Genomic DNA, 12,440 nt, shown 5'->3' with positions numbered 1-12,440 from the left:
TTACAGCATTCTTGAAATGGCTCCTGGTAAATGTGAATGAAGAAAGTGTAACACTTTCTTTAGGGGGAATCATGGCTTTATCAGCTGCTGTTTGTTGAATCGGATAGCAACTAACATAAGAACATAAGAACATAAGAAATAGGAGCAGGAATAGGCTACTTGGCTCCTCGAGCCTGCTCCGCCATTCAATAAGATCATGGCTGATCTTGGGCTCAAAGTCACTTCCCTGCCCACTCCCCATAATCCTTCACTCCCTTATCTTGCAAAAAAGGTCTATCTCCACCTTAAATGTATTTAATGACTCAGCCTCCACAGCTCTCTGGGGCAAAGAATTCCACAGATTTACGACCCTCTGAGAGAAGAAATTCCTCCTCATCTCAGTTCTAAAAGGGCGACCCTTTATTCTAAAACTGTGCCCCCACATTCTAGATTTCCCCATGAGGGGAAACATCCTCTCTGCATCTGCCTTGTCGAGCCCCCTCAGTATCTTATATGTTTCAATAAGATCACCTCTCATTCTTCTAAATTCCAATGAGTATAGGCCCAACCTGCTCAACCTTTTCTCATAAGTCAACCCCCTCATCTCTGGAATTAACCTAGTGAATCGTCTCTGAACTGCCTCCAATGCAAGTATATCCTTCCTTAAATAAGGAGACCAAAACTGTACGCAGTACTCAAGGTGTGGTCTCACCAGTACCCTGTACAGTTGTAGCAGGACTTCCCTGCTTTTATACTCCAACCCCTTTGAAATAAAGGCCAACATTCCATTTGCCTTTTTGATTACCTGCTGTACCTGCATGCTAACTTATGCTAACATGGGAAGGAAGGAAGCCAAGATTATGCCGTTAACATTTTAATGGTGGTTTATTATTTGTAAAATATTTTGTAAATCCAACACCTTTTGTTAATTAGTTTAACAACGTCAGCAGTAATGCCAAGGTTTGAATAAACTGCACTCCCAAGTGGCACTTGCTGCAATATCTGTTCACACTCTGATCTTCGCACTGTGTTTCCACAACCATGAACAAAATATAAGCAATTCCATGAGAATTTCAGTACAGTCAACTAAAAAAGAAATTAATAGTAAAAGCAACATCCCTAGAAAACTCAACAGGGACCACCGATTAACAATGTTCCAAGAAACACTGGGCAACCAGAACCAACAGTGAAGCAGTTAAATGGCCATCTTCACAATCTGATGGTGTTTTGGCACATACATTAGCAGATATATTCCCACCTCTGAAGTCTTGTGTTTAAAAGCTCAAGTGTACAACATGCAAGCAAATAACAGTGAGCCTGCACAGAATAAGCTTTGCTGAAGATCAGTCCAGCAAGGACTGCCCATGCAGCATTTATAGAACTCAGCAGGCTGATACTTCGAGGCAGATGTCTGTCCTGAATTACAACACAGCTTGATTACAATAATTCATGGCAGGTTTACATTATAGGTTGGCATGTTTGGCATTACTGAGTCGTCCCCAAACACGCCAGTGAGTGCATGCAAATGCGGTGGCTATGGAAACCGCTTGATTTGTTCCGAGCAGTAAGTATAGTCATGCTGCTTATTCCCACAACTGAGGCAGTCCAACCCTCCAAGCAAAGATGATGGGGATGAAATAATCACAGGAATTTGAAATGTAAAACAGCCAGCCATCCTCTACTTGAGTAATATAATTTTCACAAAAGTAGTACTAATTTTTGTGCAGCACAGAAGGTTACTTTAGTGTTACACATCCTGACGTTCCACTAATGGCATTTAACTACATTGCAAATAATATTACTTTGTGATTTATTTTCAAAATAATGATGATGTTTATTATTTTCGCTTTTTATGTTCTCTGAAATGACTTTGAAAAAGTTGAGAGGGGCTGACAAGTGTCTCACACCCAGACCTCTGTCAATGCCAACATATACTTAGTTGCTGGGAAGGCACGTGAACAGCTTGGGGTCTCTCCCTCCCTCCACTGCAGAGATTCTGTCCTGCTCTCAAACCCTTTTCCAGGCTACAATGCTGATTTGTATAAGGCATAATGCAGCATTTTACTTTTTTTTTTAAATGCTAACATTTAAAACGTAAGAAGTCACACAACACCAGGTTATAGTCCAACAGTTTTATTTGAAATCACAAGCTTTCGGAGCGCTGCTCCTTCATCAGGTGAAGTGGAGAGATACATAAAGACACAGCTTATATAGTCAGAGAATAATGCCAGATGATTACAGGTAATCTTTCTAACTGCCATTTATCACACCTCGGCAGAGAGATAATCACAGCAAACAAAGGTGTGAATGGTGTCCAAACAGGTTAGTCAGGAAAACATTACATCAAAGAACAATGAGGTGGGGTCACGAGGGGTCAAATGTTGCAGATGCTGGGGTCTGTACGAAAAACAAAAATCAGACAAAAAAACATTTTTTTTTGCTGGAAATCACAGCAGGTCCGGCCGCATCTGTGTAGAGAGAACAAGCCAACGACGACTCAAGTCTGGATGACCCTACGTCAGGTGGGGTTACATGTAGCATGACATGAACCCAAGATCCCAGTTGAGGCCGTCCTCATGAGTGCGGAACTTGGCTATCAGTTTCTGCTCTACAATTTTGCGTTGTGTGTCTCGAAGGCCGCCTTGGAGAATGCTTACCCGAAGATCGGAGGCTGAATGTCCTTGACTGCTGAAGTGTTCCCCGACTGGGAGGGAACACTCCTGCCTGGCGATTGTTGCGCGGTGTCCGTTCATCCGTTGTCGCAGTGTCAGCATAGTCTCGCCGATGTATCATGCTCCGGGGCATCCTTTCCTGCAACGTATGAGGTAGACAACGTTGGCCGAGTCACATGAGTATGTACCATGTACCTGGTGGGTGGTGTCCTCACGTGTGATGATGGTATCTGTGTTGATGATCTGGCATGTCTTGCAGAGGTTGCCGTGGCAGGGTTGTGTGGTGTCGTGGTCGCTGTTCTCCTGGAAGCTGGGTAATTTGCTGCGAACGATGGTCTGTTTGAGGTTAGGCGGCTGTTTGACGGCGAGTAGTGGAGGCGTGGGGATGGCCTTAGCGAGGTGTTCGTCGTCATCGATGACATGTTGAAGGCTGCGAAGAACATGGCGTAGTTTCTCCGCTCCGGGGAAGTACTGGACAACGAAGGGTACTCTGTTGGTTGTGTCCCGTGTTTGTCTTCTGAGGAGGTCTATGCGATTTTTTGCTGTGGCCCGTCGGAATGACATTGCACACTGAAGCTCCAGTGCACCAAACCTGCACCTTCTCTAACGTTTCCAGCTTTAGAAACATTCAGCAAAATGCAGCACAAATAGGAAGCCCAGCTGTTTCCAGCTTCTTACCTCCATATGATGTTTGTGAAGCAAGTATACATGCTGTAAATGGATTTCCATATTTATAGTAGCTGCTAGATATACCACAGTAAAACCCAATTAAAGTTCAGCTGTCACACCTTAATTTTAGAAAATCATTTATCATGACATGTTTTATTACTGTGGCTCTGAATAAAACTTCAGCTGTCAAGGTTATGTTTTGTTTTTATTGAGTAACTAAGGGAGGGCCAAGTCCCACAGTACGTGACGCCACTAGGATTGAAAAGAGTAAAACTGAAGTTTGGGTAAATGAAGAAGTGGTAATTCAGGGATGCTAAACTTTGGTTTTACAAGCCTGAACTTTTTAAGAGGTTTGAGGCCCTGGGAAAGAATGTGTTAGAGTAGCAGTCGTACACTGTGTGATAAGGCTTGATTTCAACAAAATGAGCATGTAAGGAGAAGGAAGAGAATATAAGAAGGCCTGTTTGCAGCTTAAGAGGAACAAGTGAAAAAGGGTTAGAGAGGCACTGCCATAAAAATAGTATTAATAAAAAAGAGAGGCAAGACTAGTTGGGATGGAGGGAAAAAGGTTCTAAGTTAGAGACAAGAAGGATCAACCATCAGACTAGGAGCTTTCTCTTGTATTCTCTCCAGGGGTTAGAAGAGTGGCTCGAGTGGAGCATAAACGCTGGCATGGACTGGTTCGGCCAAATGGCCTGTTTCTGTGCTGTATATTCTATGTAAGAGCCTTCCCAGATATAGCAGTAATATTCATGTCTTGGGCAGATTCAGGTTTTACAGAAAGTTAAGAGCTGTTAAGGGAAAAGGTGTTTGGCATGTAAGAGACAACTAAACTTCTTTAAGGCAGCTTTAACAATTGTAGAGAGATATATGCACTAAGGGCATGTGATCTGAAAGAAAGTTGGAGGATGAGTGAAGGAAATCTTTGATATGAAGAACGAACAGGGAGGTGGGGGGGAGGGAGAGTGTGAGACGAAAAGAGAAAACTGAGCAATTTGAGAGGGAACTTGATGGTCATAAACATGGAAGTATATTATTATAACTAGTTTAGAGTTGCATGATGCCAGATGCTGTTAAAGGCTTTGGAGATGCCTGTAGTCTTCATTTACTGACAATTAATTGGCCTCATCAGCATATGATGTCCTAGACAATACTTTACAATTTTTAAACAGATGTGTCCCTGTTGGCTGTCTCACTGACAAGACTAAAGAGTGGCTGATGTGGGATTCTAGCTGTTTGTATATTAGTATCAGTGGGCAGTTTGCACTGTTGGTTCCTGAAGTGTAGTTCTCTAATTCTGCTTCTAATAACAATGGAGTTGTGGTGTATGTAACCTGTTCCACCTTAAGAGAACTTAAGCCTGGTCCACCTTAAGAAAGGTACTACTTTCTTTGGCTGCTGTATACGTAATACCGGTGGTGACCACACCGGTATATAAGCACAGTGTAATAATATTGTATTCAGTATAGTCCGACCTCCAACCAGTAAAGACCTGTTGAATTTACTCTTGTGGTCTGTGTAGTAATTCTCACTATAACACACAGACTTAACAGGAGTCACTTTTGTTTACTTCAAATGGGAAATTCAAGGCCAATTGGACACCATATACTACAAGACAAAATCAGCTTAAAGAAACAGAAAACCACACATCAGTTAATTAAGCCCTCCCAAGATGTACACCCAAGTATATCCCCACTAAGCAGAAAGCTTTTTAGATTCTTTTATTTTTCAGGAAACACTATCTCCTCACTTTATTCCATACGCATCATGGTGAAGTGGTTTTGAAGGGCAGCTTGTTCCAAGACTTTAACCAATGCTACTTTTAAGCTGGTCAGTAGAAGAATGGCAATGGCTTTTTCTTCCGATTTTGCTCTTCCAATGAGGAGACTTCTGATCTCCCCTCAGTGTCTCTTGATAGCAACATGCGACAAATCAGGAATCACTAATGAAAGAGAAATCAACTCTACGTCTGCGACCCCTCCCCCCACCCCATGCTGATGAGATCCCAGTGACTTAGTGTCCCATTGTTCACTCTCAGCAGAACAACATTTCTTACAATTTCAGGCTGGGGAGAAAGGAGAAAATGAGATCTACATGCTTCACAAAAATAAATAGATTTCAGTCAATACACTGATAAAGACAACAGTGGGGTTGTCATGCCTCCTTCTTGCAGTGAAAAGACATGCCTCCTTCTTTCAGCCAGACTAGGAAATAGATGATGTCTGTAGAATGGGATCTACAGGTAGTTACAGTCAATTAAAGTTTCATTGGCTACAGTAGAGTTAATTTGACAAATCCAGGTCTATGTTACAAATTCGGGTCTGCCATAGATACCTTGTTGGGTTTACTGGCATCAGTCACTCCCGTAAACGGATCCATGTTCCTTATGTGCTAGATTTGTCTCACTGCGCAATATCCACTTATACCATAGCATAACCTGTAATGTATATACCTTTAAGGGGGGGAACTATGTTTTACAGCTCGTGTATACTGCAGTACCGGCAGTGACCACACCTGTATATATATAACACTGAGTAGTAATCTGTACAGATAAGTTGCAGTGTGAGCCACGTTGAGTAAACACCTGTTGTACCGTCCTCCGCAGTCTGTGTCTTATTATACACGGACGCAACATTGGCGACGAGGCAGGTTCGAACCTACCTGCAACTCTGCATCACCTCCCGGGGATTCGTTCCTGGAGATCAGTGGATTGGAGGTCAAGGCCAGAGACTCGGGCATCGACCACAGGCAACCGCCCAGTCATCCAGCAGAGACTCGAGAATTGCGGGGGAGGCTGTCGAGAGCCAGGCTTGGATTTCCAGTCGAAGTGGTCCAGCGAAACGGGCTGGCAACAGGTAGTGCGCAGACCCTTCCCAGACAGCGGCGGGCTAGAGCTCGACCGAGCGGCACAGCAAAGGGCCAAGCAGCGTCGACGGGGGAGAGAGAGGGCAGAGTGCACAGGGCGCAGCCGGTGTTCAGGGGCTGAGCAGCGTCGGAGAGAGGGAGAGAGAGATGCGCAGAAACCCGCGAGGTGCCGCCATTGCGACGAGGACCGCCGAGAGCGGCGTTGGCAGCAGCGCAGGAGAAGCGCGGGAAACCTACAGGGCGCCGCCATTGCCGCGAGAACCGCCGGGAGCGGCGTTGGCAGCAGCGGGGGAAGAAGGAAAGCGTGGGAGATGCCATTTTAAACCACACCCAAAATACCGAAGAGTGGCAGTATCACTGCATTTGACAATGAAGTTGAAGATTGGACTACATATGTCGAACGAATAGAGGTGTACTGCAAGGCAAATGAGGTGTCAGATGACAAGAAAGCGTCGGTATTGTTAAATTTAATGGGTGCAAAGATGTATGGTTTATTACGAAATCTAGTAACCCCAATGAAGCCAATGGAAAAGAGTTTTGAAGACATAGTAACGATACTACAGGAACATTTAAACCCCACACCGCTGCTGATAACAGAAAGATTCAAGTTTCACAAACGGAACCAGCATAAGGATGAAAGCAATGCTGATTATTTAACAGAACTGCGCAAACTATCGAAACACTGTCAGTTTGGAGCGGGACTGGCAGATACCTTAAGGGACAAGTTTGTGTGTGGGCTTCAAAGTGAAGGAACCCAGAAACGGCTTTTATCTGAAAAGGACCTTATGCTGGAAAAGGCTTTCAGCATTGCGGTATCATATGAAGCAGCAGCACGGGGCGCTGCAGAGATACAACAGAGAGCACAAGAATATGGCACAAACGAAATGTCATATGGAACAGAGAAGTGCTATCGCTGCGGCAGAACAACACATGACCAGAATGATTGCTGGTTCAAAGACAAAGTGTGCAGACAGTGTGGAAAAATAGGACACATAGCACGAGTCTGCAGGTCAGGAAAGAAAACCAGCAATAAGAAACCTACCAAAGGAAAGTACAAGAAGGTACATAAGATGACGGAGAATAGTTCAGATGAACAAAAGAGTGATAACGACTCCGAAAGCAGGGAACTGAGTTGTCTGAAACTACATAATGTGATCACAATGGAGGATCACCAAACCATTTGGGTCACTCTCAAGTTAGCAGGAGTCCAGGTAAAGATGGAATTGGACACAGGATCAGCCCTAACAGTCATAAACCGACGGGACTACGAGCGGCTATTCTCACACATACCCTTGAGAGACACAAAAATTATTTTGAAGACGTACACGGGGGAAAAATTTTTCCCCAAAGGAAAAATAAGGGTGACCATTATATATAACGGTAAGGAAACACCAAAACTAGACCTGTATGTATTGCAAGATGGAGGACCACCATCACTGGGACGTGAATGGATCCGGAAAATACAACTGGATTGGCATTCCATACAGGCACTGACTGTGGCTGGCAAAAAGGATGACGACATCACACCTGGGCGACTGTCAAAGATCCTAACTGACGCGAAAGAAGTGTTCCAGCAAGGACTCGGAACACTAAAAGGCATGACAGCGACGATTAAAATTGAAGAAAACGCAAGCCCAAAATTTTTTATGGCCAGGCCGGTACCTTATGCGATCCACCCAGCCGTCGAAGCAGAGCTGGAGAGTTTGGAACGTTCAGGAGTACTGTCCAAGGTAGACTGGAGCGAGTGGGCTACACCCATTGTCCCTGTGATGAAAAAGTCGTTGAGCAGCACGCCTGGGGAACCAAGGAAGGTTCGCATCTGTGAGGACTTTAAGGTAACAGTGAACCCGGTCCTTCACACTGTACAATATCCACTTCCGCGGATTGAAGATATTTTCGCCTCGCTATCTGGAGAGAAAAGCTTCACTAAGATTGATCTGGCCCAGGCGTATCTGCAAATGGAGGTAGAAGAAGCATCAAAAAAATACCTCACAATCAACACCCATAAAGGTCTCTACCAATACAACCGGCTGGTATTCGGGGTAGCATCAGCTCCGGCTATTTGGCAGAGGGATCCCAGGGACCCAGTGTTATTTGGACGGCATCCTGGACACGGGCGAAAATGACAATGATCACCTTGCCAACCTGGAGCAGGTGCTCACTAGATTGCAGGAATATGGGCTCAGAGCTAACCGCCCCAAATGCGAGTTTTTTAGAAAACAGATCTCGTATTGTGGCCACGTTATCGATAAAGAGGGGTTACATAAGTCCCCAGAGAAGATTGAGGCAGTAGTCAAGGCTCCAGCACCGGAAAATGTATCACAACTGAGGTCGTTCCTCGGGCTGGTAAACTACTACCATAAGTTCTTGCCAAATTTATCTACAATACTACACCCACTGAACACCCTACTGCAAACTGGGGTGCCATGGAAGTGGAGTGACGAATGTAGACGAGCTTTCCAGAAGAGCAAAACACTAATCACATCGAAAGAGGTATTGGCCCATTAAAACCCAGCATTACCAATTCAGTTGGCATGTGATGCGTCACCCTACGGCATTGGAGCGGTGCTGTCGCACAAATTCTCGGACGGCTCAGAGAGGCCAATAGCCTTTGCGTCATGATCACTAACCTCAGCCGAGCGTAACTACGCCCAGATTGACAGGGAGGCCCTCAGCCTAGTGTGCGGAGTGAAAAAGTTCAATCACTATCTGCATGGGCAGAAATTCACCTTGCTGACTGATCACCAGCCTCTTGTCTCCATTTTTAATCCGAAGAAGGGCCTTCTGGTGATGACGGCGCAACGACTACAAAGATGGTCGCTCTTTCTAGGGGCGCACCACTATGAGATTGAATATAAGGGCACGAAACAGCATGGAAATGCTGATGGGCTATCACGCCTGCCACTGCCTACTGCGGAGGAAGCACCAGCAGTGGATCCTGTCGAAATATTCCATTCGACTATAGTTGAATACCTACCGGTAACTAACGCTTGTATCGAAAAGGAAACCCGAAATGACCCGACACTGTCTCGGGTATATGATTTGACGGTGAAGGGATGGCCAGCACATGGCGACTCACTGTTGCCAGCATTCTCGACAAGGAGAGAACAGTTGTCAGTGTGCCGGGGGACCTTGATGTGTGGATCCCGAGTGGTAATTCCACCCAAGTTAAGGGATAGAGTGCTCAATGAGCTTCATGAGGGTCATCTGGGAGGGATAAAAATGAAACGCCTAGCCAGGGCTTATGTGTGGTGGCCGGGAATCGATAAACAAATCGACGACCTGACCAAGAGCTGCTCAGTATGCCAGAAAGTCCAAAATGCACCACTACAGGCCCCTCTACACCCATGGGAGTGGCCCTCATCTCCATGGCAACGGGTGCATATTGATTTTGCTGGTCCATTCATGGACTCAATGTTTTTAATAGCTGTGGATGCGCACTCGAAATGGCCTGAGGTCATCAAAATGTCCTCCACCACCACGGAGAAAACTATTGCAGTCCTACGGACCATTTTTGCCAGGAATGGCTTGCCAGAACAGATTTGCTCTGACAACGGACCACAGTTTGTGTCCGAAGAGTTCCGGAGGTTCTTGAAAAAGAATGGGGTAAGGCATTACACATCCGCCCCGTATCATCCAGCCACAAATGGATTGGCTGAGAGGTTCGTACAAACCTTTAAGAAGGCAATAAAGGCTATGTACAATGACAACATTCCACTGCAGCACAAGGTGGACAATTTCCTGTTCGCCTCCCGGAATGCGACACATGCAGTCACCAACCAGGCCCCAGCCATGATGTTCTTTAACCGAAGGTTAAGATCTCGCCTGGATTTGCTCAGACCAAACATACGAAGAGATGTTGAGAGTAAGCAATTCCAGCACATCCATGAGAAGCCAACAAGGAGCTTCAATGTAGGGCAACCAGTCTTGGCCCGCGACTACCGAACAGAAAAATGGCAGCCAGGAATGATATGCACACGGCAGGGGCCACTACTGTACACAGTGGACGTTGGGGAGAGCATCGTGAGACGCCATGCTGACCAGTACCTAGAGTCACAGGAACAAGTCAACCCCATGCCTCGCCCATACGTACCTGGTGATGAACCTGACGTACAGGTCGCATCTACCCCAGAAACAGTAGCATCGGAAGCTGATGAACCAACCGACGACAGGGGGCCAGAATCACCTCCGCACCAAGAGCAAGACACTCGGGAAAGGCGCTATCCAGAAAGGATCAGGAAGCCTCCCAAAGACTGAATATATAAATAGGCTATTTTCAGCTAATGTTGCATGTTAAAAGTGTTAATTGTAATTAGTTTGATATTTAATTGTTAAATGAGTGTTATGGTACTGTTAATCTAAAAGGGGAGGAATTGTAATGTATATACCTTTAAATGGGGGAACTATGTTTTACAGCTCATGTATACTGCAGTACCGGCAGTGACCACACCTGTATATAACACTGAGTAGTAATCTGTACAGATCAGTTGCAGTGTGAGCCACGTTGAGTAAACACCTGTTGTACCGTTCTCCGCAGTCTGTGTCTTATTATACACGGACGCAACATAACCCACAGGCTGTTACGATACTTCCCCCTTGACATACGGGCTGGAATATTGTGTTTTTCACATGTGCTTCTTCAATCTTTCAGTGTTGGCCTGTTTAAACTTCAGTGAAGTGAGTCCAGATTGAAACATTAAGCTGCTTTATTTGTCAGATTGCAAGTGAACATACAGAGCAACTGTTATGATCAGACTCAAATAATTGAATCAGTACAATTTACCTTTGTGTAATAATTTTAAAAATGAATGTTACACTTCCCCATATCAGTGGGTTATCTTACTTGACTTAAATTCAGTAACTTCCAATGACCCTCCTGTACCCTAAGGTGATACCAGGAATGTAAGGTTTTTGTTATGAAATGAATTCTGGAAACTGGGGCTCTTTTTATCTGATAGAAGTGTTTTTATGCAGAAAGCTGTTATGACATGGACTGCCCTACGATAAACAATGGCGGAAGCAGAATCCATAATAGCTTTTAACAGGAAAGTGGATAAATAATTGAAAATTTTTTAAAAGGGCACGTGGAAAGAGCAGGGGAATGAGGCTAAGTGGAGAGTCGGTACAGGCACAATAGGCCAAATGGCCTTCTTCCATGCTGTGAAATTCTATGATTCTATGAAATTATTAGCTACAAAAACTTTCATGCACCTGTGTATATAACTGAAAATGTTGAGGTTGTCAGCAATATTACCTTGGCTCAATGATAGTGCTCTTGCTTCTGAGTCAGAAGGTTGTGGGTTCTAAGCACCACTCCAGAGACTTTAGCACATAATCTAGGCCAACACTTCAGTGCAGTACTGAAGAATTGCTCCAATGTTGGAGGTGCCATATTTTGATTTTGACAGATTCATCTAAAACCTTAGCTCCATTTTTAAGGCCCAATCCATTCATTAATAAAACAATTCATAAATCATTGGACACGAGACTGAATGGAACATGGCCCTTCTAATCTTTGTTTTTGTTTTGAAAAAGCTAATTACTTGCATTTTCCATTACCAGAGCTTAAGGCATGTCAGTTGATCCTTATTGCAAGATATATCTTGGGCCAATAGACACTGAAATGTAGCCACCAAAAAAGGTAAAACAATTGTGGAATGAACATGTCTGTAAAAGAAGAAATGGTGTATGTAAGAACATTCTGACATAATAGTAAAGGCAAACGCAATTTTACGCAAGTAATATTTTTCTAGCTACTGCGAATATAAGTGCACCATATGCTTACTGGTTAACTGGGGGAAAAAAGGTTGTAAAATCTATTATCTGTGCTCAGTAGCTAGGCTCTTCCGATATGATGCAACATAACAAGTATCACATATTCATCTTGGGAACCTTTTAACATTAGTAACACAATCACAGCGCACCCTGATAGAACTCAACAATTACTCACCGTCTGTTACTCTAATAGTTCAGCAGCTGCTGGCATTACAGAGTTAAGAATGGGAATTGTCAAAATTGTTCAAGCTGTCGTCCATCAAAATCCGTAGCATTATACCCCTCTGATAGCAATAGCCTACAACATCTGCATTAGTAACATTCAGAGTGTAATCAGTGCACTGGCATCCTACTGGGGTGGCTGTACTCAGAATGTTTGGAAAAGTCTTAGTACAAAGATCAGTAGCAGAACATTTTTGTTAGTGTTTCAGTCCTCAGTTTCTGCAGTTGCAACATTTTTGCTGTTCACCAGCTACATGT

At 44.3% G+C, this 12,440-nt stretch overlaps 1 protein-coding gene across 6 annotated transcripts in view; it reads right to left on the bottom strand.

The window, feature by feature from the left end:
• The window catches only part of LOC147106210 (fatty acyl-CoA reductase 1), a 277,164-nt gene that overhangs the window by 203,294 nt on the left and 61,430 nt on the right, over positions 1 to 12,440 (bottom strand). Inside the window, exon 2 of one of the 6 annotated variants that reach the window (XM_086009104.1) lies at positions 11,745 to 11,852. The exons of 4 other annotated variants lie outside the window; for them this stretch is intronic. The gene's annotated coding sequence lies outside the window, so the exon portion shown is untranslated. Of the gene's footprint in view, positions 1 to 11,744; positions 11,853 to 12,135; positions 12,277 to 12,440 lie in introns of those variants that run through there. One more of the 6 variants, XM_086009105.1, reaches the window with a different exon arrangement.

The sequence above is a fragment of the Somniosus microcephalus genome, chromosome 16, assembly GCF_052327205.1.
Source record: "Somniosus microcephalus isolate GS21.2 chromosome 16, FLI_Smic_1.0, whole genome shotgun sequence".
NCBI classification, from domain to species: domain Eukaryota; kingdom Metazoa; phylum Chordata; class Chondrichthyes; order Squaliformes; family Somniosidae; genus Somniosus; species Somniosus microcephalus.
This window is presented reverse-complemented; position numbering and strand designations above follow the sequence as displayed.